At 38.4% G+C, this 13597-nt stretch overlaps 1 protein-coding gene across 2 annotated transcripts in view; it reads left to right on the top strand.

Moving 5' to 3' along the window:
• Window positions 1–8904: 8904 nt before the first annotated feature.
• Window positions 8905–13597, top strand: part of LOC117527058 (putative methyltransferase NSUN7) — a 30052-nt gene continuing 25359 nt past the window's right edge. For both annotated transcript variants that reach the window (XM_034189215.1, XM_034189214.1), the window contains exon 1: window positions 8905–9070. The gene's annotated coding sequence lies outside the window, so the exon portion shown is untranslated. The remainder of the gene's footprint in view (window positions 9071–13597) is intronic.

Below are 13597 nucleotides of genomic sequence, written 5' to 3'. Positions count from 1 at the left end.
TGTGCAGGAAATAAAGCACAGAAGTCTTATTCAAAAGGTGAATTATGTATAATACGTGCTGAATGTCTGCTACAAAGTATTGATTCAGAATCAGTTGGTTAACAAGAGCTGTAATACAAATATAATAATTAGCATACACTTAGTATATTTGTACAACAGTTCTGCAGTTTGTACAAAACATTTAGGCAATGTCTCATTATTTTACACAAAACAGATTTGAAACAAGTGTTATTTCTCATTTTATGTTAAATATGCCAGGACTGTTTAATGGAATACTGACGTCAGCAACTGTGTCCTTGTGGACAACATGATTATCCACTTTGCTGCTAACACTGTGCTAAAAGCATCTGTAATGGTATATTTAGGAGTCTTTAATTTACAAACACAGGCACCTGAATTAATTATGACAAATATTTGTGGCTGTGCACACTATAAATTGGCAAAGTGAATAAATCTGTGCCCCGTAACAGACCGGACAGGACTGGAAGCTTTATAACTTTAACGCTGTAGCTACTTACTGTGAAGCTAGTAAGTCATTATGCTGAAATATCTAACTCCACATCTACAAGGTTGCATTTTTTAAAAGGTACTAACTGGGTAGCAGCCTAACAAACACAAACTGCAAATAATTTGCATTCTGACAAGCTTCACAGGCTTGTTTTCAAGCTAGCTACATACTAAGAAGTCAAGCTAGCTGGCAAGGTGACTAACTTGCTAACTGGCTCAATCTGTTTTTAGTGCTGTGCATGGTTTTTGTGTTTGTTTGTTGAATAAAATCAGATAGCTATGTATGTGGATTAAGGTATTTCTAGGGTACCAAATTGTGACAAGGGTCAAATTTTCAAATTGATTCAATTATTATGAAGTAGTGCTAGCTACAAAGATTAATGTATAATTTCATTAAATTGAAACAAAAAATAAATGTAAGGTGCACATTTTCCTGTTACATAATATACCAAAAAGTAGTGTATTTTAAAAATCACTGTGTAACAGGAGACACAAAACATCATCCCAAGCTCACTGCCTGAAGCGACAATGGCGGCTTGTAGAAAGTACCAGATGATATAGTTTAACTCTGGGTTCATATCACGTGGTCAGTTCATTCATAAAATTCCCAGGCAGGGCTTTACTCCGAGCTTTAGTCATGGTGTAAAAAATCCTGTGGGACACGAAAGTGGTGGTTTGATGGTAAAAGAGACTAAAATGCACAATAGCTGTTACACAATTGAACTGACTATTTTTCATTAAAAAAAAAGCAAACAAAACAAGTAAGTAAATAAAAATACACTTTGTGAAAGTAAATTCCTCTTCACGTTTTGTTCTCACACAAATCCGAATTAAGCAACTACGACACAAAAGCGTGAACATCAAAATTTGCGTTGTAGTATTGCTGTCACAAAAATAAACAACAACAACAACAACAAAAAAAAAAGAGTTGGGGACACAGCAGCTATTTTTTCCTGTAAAAACAATAGAATGTACATTTTCCCTGTTAACACCCTAGACATATACTATGAAATCTGTTTTACATGCTAGAAAATTTTAGTAAGTATAGCTCAGTTTAGGGGGAAAAAAAATCATACGAGAAAGTTGGTGACCATCCATTTTACTGCCATGCTCCGATCATACGGAAACACTCAAACACTCAAACTCAAACACTCAAGTGAATAATTCTTCCAGTCTATGTGAGTTCACTGACTGTGTCAAACTACATTAAAATACATTTGAACTTACACTGAATTTTCACAACCAAAATGCTGCCATGACTGTCTTAAACTAGAAAAGCACTTAGAATTAATACTTTTGCCAAATCCTGCATTAACAATTGGAGGAAAATAAATAATTCAAGTGATTTTAAGTAATTCTGCCAACAACCCAAACAACAAAATAAATAAGAAGTGCCAGTGCAAAAATTACCTAATTTCAGGGACTAAAAAAATAAACAAGTAAGTAATTCAAATACATTCTCATTTTTTACTTATTAGCTAACCGAGTCTTAGCTAAAGCTTTATATATATATATATATATATATATATATATATATATATATATATATATATAAAACCAGAATAATACTTAATACCATAATGTAAACACAACACTAAAAGAAATTACTCAGTAAAGTTTTTTTATTCATTGCAGTTGCAGTTCAGGTAGTTCATATGAAGTATCCAATAAAACATATCAAAGTCGGTAACATTTTTTGGCTTAGACTTCTTTCTGTTCTTTTAAAAATAATTGTATGACAAAAAAAAAACCATGTATGCATAGTGTAATATATAATCATAGATGAAAATGGCATTTTATTCCCGTAAAAAAAAAAAAGATGACAAATTCTCATGTGTACCATCAGTACAGAGTTAATAATGGCCTCGTTCGCATTTAGTTTACACAACAACACAGTCAAATAGACTTACCTGGAGCTGGTTCACAGGGCGTAAACTGTTCCCACAATAAGAAGTTTTCAACCTGCCCTGGTTGCTACACAATAGCCAGAGAGACATGAGACACAGAGCAGAAATTCCCAGAAAACACTGCTGAAACCTCCGACAATAGCACACAAAGGAAAGGGGCAGTGTATCAGTTCACCTGCAACATGTGGACCCAATAAAGCTTTAACAACAGCAAAGAGGAAAACATGAATCCATAAGCTGGACTTATTATAATAAGTTGTAACTGGTGCTGTGCATGGGTTTGTGCTGCAGCTTGTAATCAACGTCTATAACCTTGATTTGTTGTCACTCTGTTCCTGTTGGATCTGTTCATCGCTCTGTGTCTTCTACATTTGGCACAAATAAGGTGACTCAGAATGATCTGTGATGTGGTGACAGAACTTCGTGTCCTGTTCCAGCCTTGTACTTTGCAACAGTCAAAAGGTCATCAAATCTATTTCCATAGTTACTCATGAGGATACAATTTGTAACAAATCTGATTGATGTTCCACACTGTGCCTGAAAAAAAAATTTATTTTGCCTGCCCCCATTTTTGCTCAGGGTTGCCACAGGGTTTGACTTTGCAGAAGTTTCACGCTGGATGCCTTCCTGATATAACTCCAGGTCCCGGTTTCATAAACAGGTCTAATCTTTAAGTATATTAAACTTACTTAGTCAACTACAGTTAGTCGCCCAACATTATCCATCTCATCACCATTTTACATCTTCGGCTAAACTTGTAGATTAGCCGTTTTACGTTAGCCTACGAAGTTCACGGGCATAATGGCCTCGCAAATGCCATTGCCAAGAAACGCCTCCAATGTGCAACAGTTTTGTTTATTTCCGGGTTGGTTGTTGTCATGAACTATCCAGCCTTTGTTTAACTGGCTTTATTATTTATGGACCCATACAAACAGCAGAATGACATGCTTAGCTCTTAGCCTAGCAGTTCTTCTTCTACACTTTGGTCAAGCCTCTTTTTTTGCACACACAACACTGCTCAGCGTAACAGTGATGCCTGCTGGCTAATGTGAGAACTGTCACAAACACATCATGACAGTCATTTGCTACAACCATGGACAAAAATTATTATTATTTTGGAGGAATATGAGTGATGTAGGAGTGCTCGAGTGTTCCATCAAATGGTGGTACATGATAGCCGCCATTTTTGAGGTAAAACACTGAAGCTTTAGCAACTAAAATAAGATTAGACTCCCCTGTAGCAGGCTAAAAACTTAATTCGGGTAACACAAAATTTTAGCCGACTAAGCACTTTGTGCAATGACTAATGTCAAGGGCAAGACTAAAATCTAGCCTTTCAGTGACTTCCTGGAACCAGCCATCAGAAGTGTTTGTGTATGTGGTTAAAATAATGACTTGCAGAGACATTAATTTATATTAGTAGTGACATTCGTGTTTCTGGGTCTTCAGCCTTTTAGGTCAAGAGACACATTGGAAGAGCTCAAAGATTCATGAGGTCCCTGGACAGAGGTGTTTGGTGCTGCTGACATCTTTGCAGGAAAATGAAGATTCCAGGGGTCGTACTGTATTCTATGTTACTGGTTGTAAGTCTTGGATGTTAACCAGTGATTTAAGGCAACACCTGGATGTCTTTGGTACTACTTCCCCAGGATCATCCTTGGGTACCGCTGAAATTACTTTATTTCAAATGAACAGTTACTTAGACAGACTCAGGTAAAGAACATCACTTGCATTGCAAGAGAGTGTCAGCTATGACATTTTGATTGTGTCGCATGTTTCTCTGGACATGATCCTCCACATAGGGGGCCTCAGTGTTGAGGACCCCAGTGGATGGAGATGGCCAGAAGTATGCCCATGTCTGCAGCAGACAGATGGTACTTTCAAGAGGTCTGGATGGACTATGTGGTGGATGCTGAGCCAGTGCATCATCCTAGACTTGCTCTGACCTGATATCGCACATCACAGTATTCATCAGTGTTCACAATATGGGACTAAGGTATTGGCCAAAGATTCACAAATATCTAATTTTTATGTCCATAAATTAGGAAGACTGCCAGCTGATTGGTATTGGGCCAGGGTTTGGTAACACATCATATGAAAAATAAAGGAAAACCGCTCATCAGTTTGTGAGATCTAGTTCTGGATGGGCAGAGGGACACACCTTAGTGGTTGTAATTTGTGGTTGTACAACATCTGTCCATTGGTCCATCTGTTCTGACAAAATCACACTGAAATCTTTATGTATTTTATTTTCTCACATGAATTTATTTATTTATTATTATTTGCACTTCACCTATTTGCACTTCACCCGTCTTCCAGTCGGGGAACTGGTGGTCCAGCTGATTTGGATCAGGTCCTAATGTAGCTCAAATGAGCTCAACCCTCTTTCTCTCTGTTGCCACACAACCTCAGTGTCATTGGTTTGCAAAACAAAAGGCTGAGTGTGATCAAGCAACATGAGGTGAAAGAGTCATGATGGTGCGAGTGAGTCGACAGAGCAAGAGATGGAGGGACAGAGAGCGAGAGAGAGAGAGAGAGAGAGAGAGAGAGAGAGAGAGAGAGAGAGAGAGAGAGATAGACTGTCCTTCTCGTACTGCATTGCTTCCCGTAAAGATTAGACCTTTATTGAGAAAATTCCAGGTCGGCTTATGGCCTCACGACTCGCCGTCTCAAACCAGGCTGATTATTGAATATGCTACAACACACACACACACACACACACACACACACACACACACACACACACACACACACACACACACACACACACACACACACACACACACACACAGAACTGGGGCCCTGCTGTACGGCAACATTGATGACGTGTGTGCTGGATGGTGTAATATCTGCTGCTGTGGGGAACTAAGCCTCATTTGTCCCAGAATGTTCAGTGTGGTTTTTTCAACACATTCCGGCCTTCACAGAGAAGGACTTACACTAAACCCACCACAATGTAGCAACAAAATAGTCAACATGTTGGTTTAAGGCTCAAAGCCAGTGAACAACCTGGGTTCATGTCTGTACCCTGAACTAGACTTGATTATTATTCACTGGAAGCTGATGGGAGCAAACAGAGTCCAGAAAGTTGTTTCTGTCAAATGGACACCAAAACTGCAATGTAACTTTGGTGTTAATCAGGAAAATATCTCCCTCTGTTGGTCTGGAAGAAGTATGACACTGTTTTCATCAATGGACCATTTTGCTGTTAGAATTCATGTTTACAATTAATTCTGCTTTTCTTTTAAAATTTACTTCCAGTCTTGATTCCAGAAATGAGGAAAATGGGCCTGTTTATCCACAACAGCAGTATAACTTTTGTTTCATAGTATATACAGTAAGTCAGGTTACTGCCGAGTATAAGTGACAATGAAGGCAACCCCATGACAGGGTAAGTCCACTACACTCATAAACAACCATTATTTGTACACTAATATGAAGTCATATATCTGTTTTTTGTTGGTCACATGACTTTTGACAGGTCAAACTTTTTAAATGTCTATCTCAATACATTTTTTTTAAGGTACACCAGTGGTTACTACGAAACACTGAAATGAAGTTGTATATTAACTTTTTCTTGGCCACATGATCTGAGGCCTTGGGTGACCTAAGAGGTTCAACTTCATGGTCAAAACTGTTTAACTGAAACAGTTGCAGCCAAATGTGTCAACGAGAAATTTTGGACAGAATTCTTGGCACAACAAGGCCACAAAGAACCATATTACAGTAACACAAAGAATCAATGTGCAAGACTCAAACAAAGCCTTTTATGGCTTTGAGGTGTGATGCACTGAATGGCTGTGGGCAGTTGGGGGCAGTGTCAACCTGATCTCTCCAACGACTGTTGTCACTATAGTAATTTTTGGTTAATACAGGACTCAGGAATGTCACACGTGATCTCTTCAGGGTCTCTTTTGTCTGATGTTATTTGTATTTTGTTTTATCTTTTTCTGTCTTTTTTGAGAAACATCTGAACATTATTGTGCATACAGTGCATCCAGAAAGTTTTAACAGGGCTTCATTTTTTCCACATTTTGTTATGTTACAGCCTTTTTCAAAAATGGATAAAATTAATTGTTTTTCCTTAAACTTATACAAACAATACCCCATAATGACAGGTTTTTTGAGAGTTTTGCAAATGCATTAAAAAAACAAAACAACAACAACAAAACTAAGAAATCACATAAGTATTCACAGGCTTTGCAATGAAGCTCAAAATTGTGCTCAGGTACATCCTGATCATCTTTGAGATGTTTCTACAGCTTAATTGGAGTCCACTTGTGGTAAATTCAGTTGATTGAATGTGATTTGGAAATGCACACAGCTGTCTACATATAAGGTCCCACAGCTGACAGTGCATGTCAGAGCACAAACCAAGAATGAAGTCAAAGGAATTGTCTGTAGACAGGTTTGACTTGAGACACAAATCTGGGGAAGGACTGCTTTGACGGTCCCAGTGAGCACAGTGGCTGCCATCATCTGTAAATGGAAGAAGTTTGGATCCACCAGGTCTCTTCCTAGAGCTGGCCGCCCATCTAAATTGAGCGATCAAGGAAGAAGGGCCTTAATCAGGGAGTTGACCAACAACCCAATGGTCACTCTGTCAGAGCTCCAGCATTGGGGCTGAGAAACAAAATTCTCTGACCCGATGAGACAAACATTGGACTCTTTGGAGTGAATGCCAGGCATCATATTTGGAGGAAAACAGGCACCATCCTTACAGTCAGTGAAGAATGGTGCTGGTAGCATCATGCTGTGGGGATGTTTTTCAGCAGCAGGAACTGGGAGACTAGTCAGGATTGAGGGAAAGATGAATGCAGCAAAGTAGAGACATCCTGGATGAAAACCAGCTCCAGAGCGCTCTTGATGTCAGACTGGGGTGACGGTTCATCTTTTAGCAGGACAATGACCCTAAGCCAGGGGTGGGCAATGATGGCCAAGACACTGCAGGTTTTCCTTGCAACCAAACACCTTAGCAGGTGGGCTGCTGATGAGCTTCTCCCCTGAACATACACACCTGATCGTCAATTAAATCACCTGCTGAGGTGATTGGTAGCAAGGAAAACCTGCAGTATCGCAGCCGTTTATGACACATGATTGCCCAACCCTGCCCTAAGCATAACAGCCAAGATATCAAAGGAGCAGCTTCAGGTCAACTCTGTGAATGTCCTTGAGTGGTCCAGCCAGAGCCCAGACCCAAATCTGATTGAACATCTCTGGAGAGATCTGAAAATGGCTGTGCACTGGTGCTCCCCATCCAAGCTGATGACGTTTGAGAGGTGCTGCAAAGAGGAATGAGCAAAACTGACCAAAAGTAGGTGCGCCAAGCTTGTGTAATCATCTTCAAGAAGACTTGAGGTTGTAATTGCTGCCAAAGGTGCATCAACAAAGTATTGAGCAAAGGGTGTGAATACTTACGTACATGCAGTTTCTTAGTTTTTTATTAGTATTATTTTTAATACATTTGAGAAAAAACTTTTTCATGTTGTCATTATGGGGTGTTGTGAGTAGAATTTCGTGAGGAAAATGAGTTGACTCCATTTTGAATTGAATCCAGCTGAATTGCACAAGGTGAATATTTTCCGGATGCACTGCAATACAGGTTTCAGCCACCACACAGGATGCTGTTTAACAGCACTTTCTGTCCTTTTTGAGGGGTATAAAATCAACATTTGATATATAAGAAACAGAGTACAGCTCTACATTTGTAAAAAATTTACTTTAAAATATTTACTTACAAAGAGTAAGACACAAAGCAGCACACTGGCTTAGTGGTTAGCACTGTTGCTTCACAGTAAGAAGGTCATGGGATCGAGCCCCACCCGTGGCCTTTCTGTGTAGAGTCTGCATGTTCTGCATGTTGAAGATGTGTGTGTGTGAGTATGACACAGGATGGATGAAAAGTCAAAAGTGGCAGATATGAGTCTGCACCAGTATTGTTTAGTGCAAAAGAAATCACTCACTCACTCATCTTCAACCACTTACTCCAATTGAGGGTCACGGGGAGGGGGGCTATCACAGCAGTCAGGGGGCGTGAGGTGTGGTACACCCCGGACAAGAAACCAGTCTGTCACAGGGCCACATGTACACAAACAAACACATTCACACCCACACGGACAATTTAAAGTTTCCAGTTCACCTAAGCCGCATGTCTTTGGATGTGGGAGGAAGGAACCCACACAAACACGGGGAGAACATGCAAACTCCACAAAGAAAGGCCATGGACAGGAATCAATCCCATGACCTTCTTGCAGTGCTAACCACTAATCCACCATGTTGCCCACATTTGTAACAGCTCCAGAAACCAATTAAACCAGATTAATAAAGCTGTTCGTTTTTCAAAGAAGTCGAATTGCACATCCTGATTCTACGCGATTGAGCATTCTGTGTCCAGCACAAAGGGGAAAAGCCTCCTTCATTATCATACTGTCACCATGACAATTCAAACTCAGCACAAACAGGCGTGTTCCAGCCCGATTCCCTCTTGGAAGGCATGACAAAAAGGTGGCGGGATCAAGCAGTCGCATTCATTCATGGCAGTCTTAAACTCGGTGCGGAGTGAGAAGTGACTTATTTTTTGGACAGTTTGTGTTTTAGTGGGTGTGAGTCTGGATTCTTGGCTGTGTGGCTTACTTTGTGTTGTTGCAGTGACAAAGGTAAGACCTCTATGCAATTTTAAACAGGCCCATCATCCTCTGTGCAGATTACACTAAGCTGCCGTGGCCTTTTCTTGCAACTTTGCTCTGCTTAAATGGACTCGGCGCTCCTCCTGTGAAGGACAGCGGCTGCTTCATGCTCATTAAATCACTGCTGTTTGATATGCATTCATTTATCCCGTTCAGCCTGACGTGGTCTTATTGGACGCGGTGCAAATTGTCAGTCAGTTTTAACTCTTTACTTAAGCATTGATGAAAGCTGTTCAAGCTGATTACACTCAGTCTTTCTGTCTGTTAATCAGCTTTAATTAGAGGCCCTGGTGCCTACAGTTTGAGATGTCCTTTCTTGTGTGATGTTCAAGCCAGTTGTGGAAACTTGAACAAACTTTAGCTGTGTGCGTGTGTTTCCCTCCGCAGCATCGAGTGCAGCAGGTCGGCGAGAGGTGGACCTTTGTCCAGGGTCAGACTGCGACCCATTATTTATTAATACGGATATATCTGGCCTGCTGCTTAATTGTACCAGGAGGAGCCCAATTACCCACAATGACCTGAAGCCACACAGTCTCACGTGTACACAAACTGTGTCATGGATCACATGTCAGTATAGACTAAGCTCACAGCTTGAGTTTCAGCTCTAAATTCCTGCCAAAATATTATGCACATATCGAATGTAGAAGTGAGGGTTTTTCAGCCGAATAAACCAGATGCTTCAAAAATGACTCATACCTTCGATAAAAAAACAACAAAAAACCTAAATTGCTTGAAAAATAATGTGCTGTTTTGAAACATTCAAAACTAAATGAAAAGTGATTTAGTGCTCCAAAACACTGTAAACAGTATATGAATCCATTGTGTCATGTAATTATTCACAATTAAAAAAACAAAACAAAGATAAATCATTTGTTTCAGAACATAACTAATTTTGAAATACTAAAAAAAAGGAAAGAAATTAAATTGCTTCAGAAATGATGTGCTGTTTTGAAACATTCAGAACTAAATGAAAAGTGATTTAGTGCTCCAAAACACTGTAAACAGTATATGAATCAATTGTGTCAAGTAATTTTTCAAAATAAAACAAACAACAAAAAATCCCCCCAAAGATGAATCATTTGTTTCAGAACATAACTCATTTTTGAAATACTAAAAAAAGAAAAAAAAAAAAAAAACCTAAATTGCTTCAGAAATGATGTGCTATTTTGAAACATTCAAAACTAAATGAAAAGTGATTTAGTGCTCCAAAACACTTTAAATACTATATGAATCAGTTATGCCATGTAATTATTCACAATTAAAAAAACAAAGCAAAATGAATAATTTGTTTCAGAACATAACTCATTTTTGAAATATTAAAAAAAAAAACTAAATTGCTTCAGAAATGTGCTAGTTTGAAACATTCAAAACTAAATGAAAAGTGATTTAGTGCTCCAAAACACTTTAAATACTATATGAATCAGTTATGCCATGTAATTATTCACAATAAAAAAAAACAAAGCAAAATGAATCATTTGTTTCAGAACATAACTCATTTTTGAAATATAAAAAAAACAAACTAAATTGCTTCAGAAATGTGCTAGTTTGAAACATTCAAAACTAAATGAAAAGTGATTTAGTGCTCCAAAACACTTTAAATACTATATGAATCAGTTATGCCATGTAATTATTCACAATAAAAAAAAACAAAGCAAAATGAATCATTTGTTTCAGAACATAACTCATTTTTGTAATACTAAAAAAAAGAAAAACCTAAATTGCTTCAGAAATGATGTGCTGTTTTGAACTAAATTGATTCAGAAAATGAAACAATAACAAGACACATACAAGCACATGAAACAATTGTGGCATGTAATGATTCATTATTTCAAAAGGCTTAAATGCAAAATGAACCATTTGCTTCCAAAAATGATACACACTTTTGGAACAATAAAAAGCTATATTTGCTTCAGAAAATTACTTGCTTTGAAATATTCAAAACTATAAATGAAAAATGACTTAGTGGATCAAAAGACTCTAAACATTACATCAAACAATTGTGTCATGGAATAATTCAGTTTTAGGCACTCAAACTGTTTTAAAATGATGCGCCCCCCCCGCCACACACACACACACACACACACACACACACACACACACACACACACACACACACACACACACACACACACACACACACACACACACACACACACAGGAGCAAATTGGGGATTAAGGGCCTTGTTTTCTCAGGGGCACCTTAGTGACTTTCTTGTCACAACCTCACTGTTCAACTTTAGGATAACACTTTTCCATCGCTGTTTTCAAATGCTCTACACTAAATTAAACAATTACTTTTGAAAATTATTCTCTGTTTTGACACAAAATGAAACAATTGGCGTTTAAAACAAAGTAAAACAAGTGCTTTAGAAAATTACTTTTTGTTTTGAAATGCCTCAAACAGTGATCAAATATTTTGGGAAATGACGCAGTGTTTCAAAATAATCAAAACACCACATGAAACAAATGCTTCATAGAAATACTGCCCGTTTCAAAAGCTTCCAAACACTGAATGATACGACTGCTTCAGAAAAAGACTGCCTGTTTCAAAAGGCTCAAAACACTAAATGATACAATTGTTTCAGAAAATGATTGTTAGAAATACTCAAAACACCCAATGAAACAAATGATTTATAAAATGATTAATTTTAATTAGCCCATGTGCATACAACATGTAATTTTTGTGGACAGTATGTGCTGATTAAAATTCTGCATTGTTGTGCCCTCATTATTTATATATATATATATATATATATATATATATATATATATATATATATATATATATATATATATATATATATATACTCGTACAGTGAGGAAAATAAGTATTTGAACACCCTGTGATTTTACAAGTTCTCCCACTTAGAAATCATGGAGGGGTCTGAAATTTTCATCTAATCTAAAAAAAAAATAATAATAATAATCCGGAAATCACAATATATGATTTTTTTAAATAATTTATTTATATGTTACTGCTGCAAATAAGTATTTGAACACCTGTGAAAATCAATGTTAATATTTGGTACAGTAGCCTTTGTTTGCAATTACAGAGGTCAAACGTTTCCTGTAATTTTTCATCAAGTTTTCACACACTGCAACAGGGATTTTGGTCCATTCCTCCATACAGATCTTCTCTAGATCTTTCAGGTTTGGAGTTTCAGCTCCCTCCAAAGATTTTCTATTGAGTTCAGGTCTGGAGACTGGCCAGGCCACTCCAGGACCTTGAAATCCTTCTTACAGAGCCCCTCCGTAGTTGCCCTGGCTGTGTGTTTGGGGTCATTGTGATGCTGAAGACCCAGCCATGACCCATCTTAAATGCTCTTACTGAGGGAAGAAGGTTGTTTGCCAAAATCTTGCAATACATGACCCCATCCATCCTCCCTTCAATACGGTGCAGTCATCCTGTCCCCTTTGCAGACGAGCACCCCCAGAGTATGATGTTTCCACCCCCATGCTTCACGGTTGGGATGGTTTTCTTGGGGTTGTTCTCATCCTCTAAACATGGTAAGTGGAGTTGATTCCAAAAAGCTCTATTCTGGTCTCATCTGACCTCATGACCTTCTCCCATGTCTCCTCTGGATCATCCAGATGGTAACTGGTGAACTTTAAATGGGCCTGGACATGTGCTGGCTTGAGCAGGGGGACCTTGCTGCTCTGCAGGATTTTAAACCATGACAGCATCATGTGTTACTAATGTAATCTTTGTGACTGTGGTCCCAGCTCTCTTCAGGTCATTGACCAGGTCCTCCTGTGTAGTTCTGAGCTTTCTCAGAATCATCCTTACCCCACAAAGTGAAATCTTGCATGGAATCACAGAGCGAGGGAGATTGACAGTCATCTTGTGTTTCTTCCACTTTCTAATAAATAATCATAACAGTTGTTGTCTTCTACCAAGCTGCTTGCCTGTTGTCCTGTGGTCCATCCCAGCCTTGTGCAGGTCTACAGTTTTGTCCCTGGTGTCCTTAGACAGCTCTTTGGTCTTGGCTATGCTGGACAGGTTGGAGTGTGATTGACTGAGTGTGTGAACAGGTGTCTTTTATACAGGTAATAAATTCAAACAGGTGCAATTAATACAGGTAAAGAGTGCAGAATAAGAGGGCTTCTTAAAGAAAAATTAACAGGTCTGTGTGAGCCAGAATTCTTGCTGGTTGGTAGGGGGTCAAATACTTATTTGCAGCAGTAACATACAAATAAATTATTTATTTATTTATTTTTAGATTATGTCTCTCACAGTGGACATGCACCTAAGATGAAAATTTCAGACCGCTCCATGATTTCTAAGTGGGAGAACTTGCAAAATCACAGGGTCTTCAAATATTTATTTTCCTCACTGTATATATATGGCTGAGCGAATACTTGTCATTTGATTGGTACTTGTCACACCGTGTTCAGTTGTAATCAGTTGCTTTAGATTGCACCACGTTAATGTGGATATTGAATTTCTCTGGCAAAATGATTTTATGTCTGTTCACAGGCCAGAAGGGGCAAGAAAGA

The sequence above is a fragment of the Thalassophryne amazonica genome, chromosome 15 (assembly GCF_902500255.1).
Source record: "Thalassophryne amazonica chromosome 15, fThaAma1.1, whole genome shotgun sequence".
In the NCBI taxonomy this organism is placed as follows: domain Eukaryota; kingdom Metazoa; phylum Chordata; class Actinopteri; order Batrachoidiformes; family Batrachoididae; genus Thalassophryne; species Thalassophryne amazonica.
The sequence above is the reverse complement of the archived record's forward strand: the minus strand, read 5'-3'. Positions and strand labels throughout refer to the sequence as shown.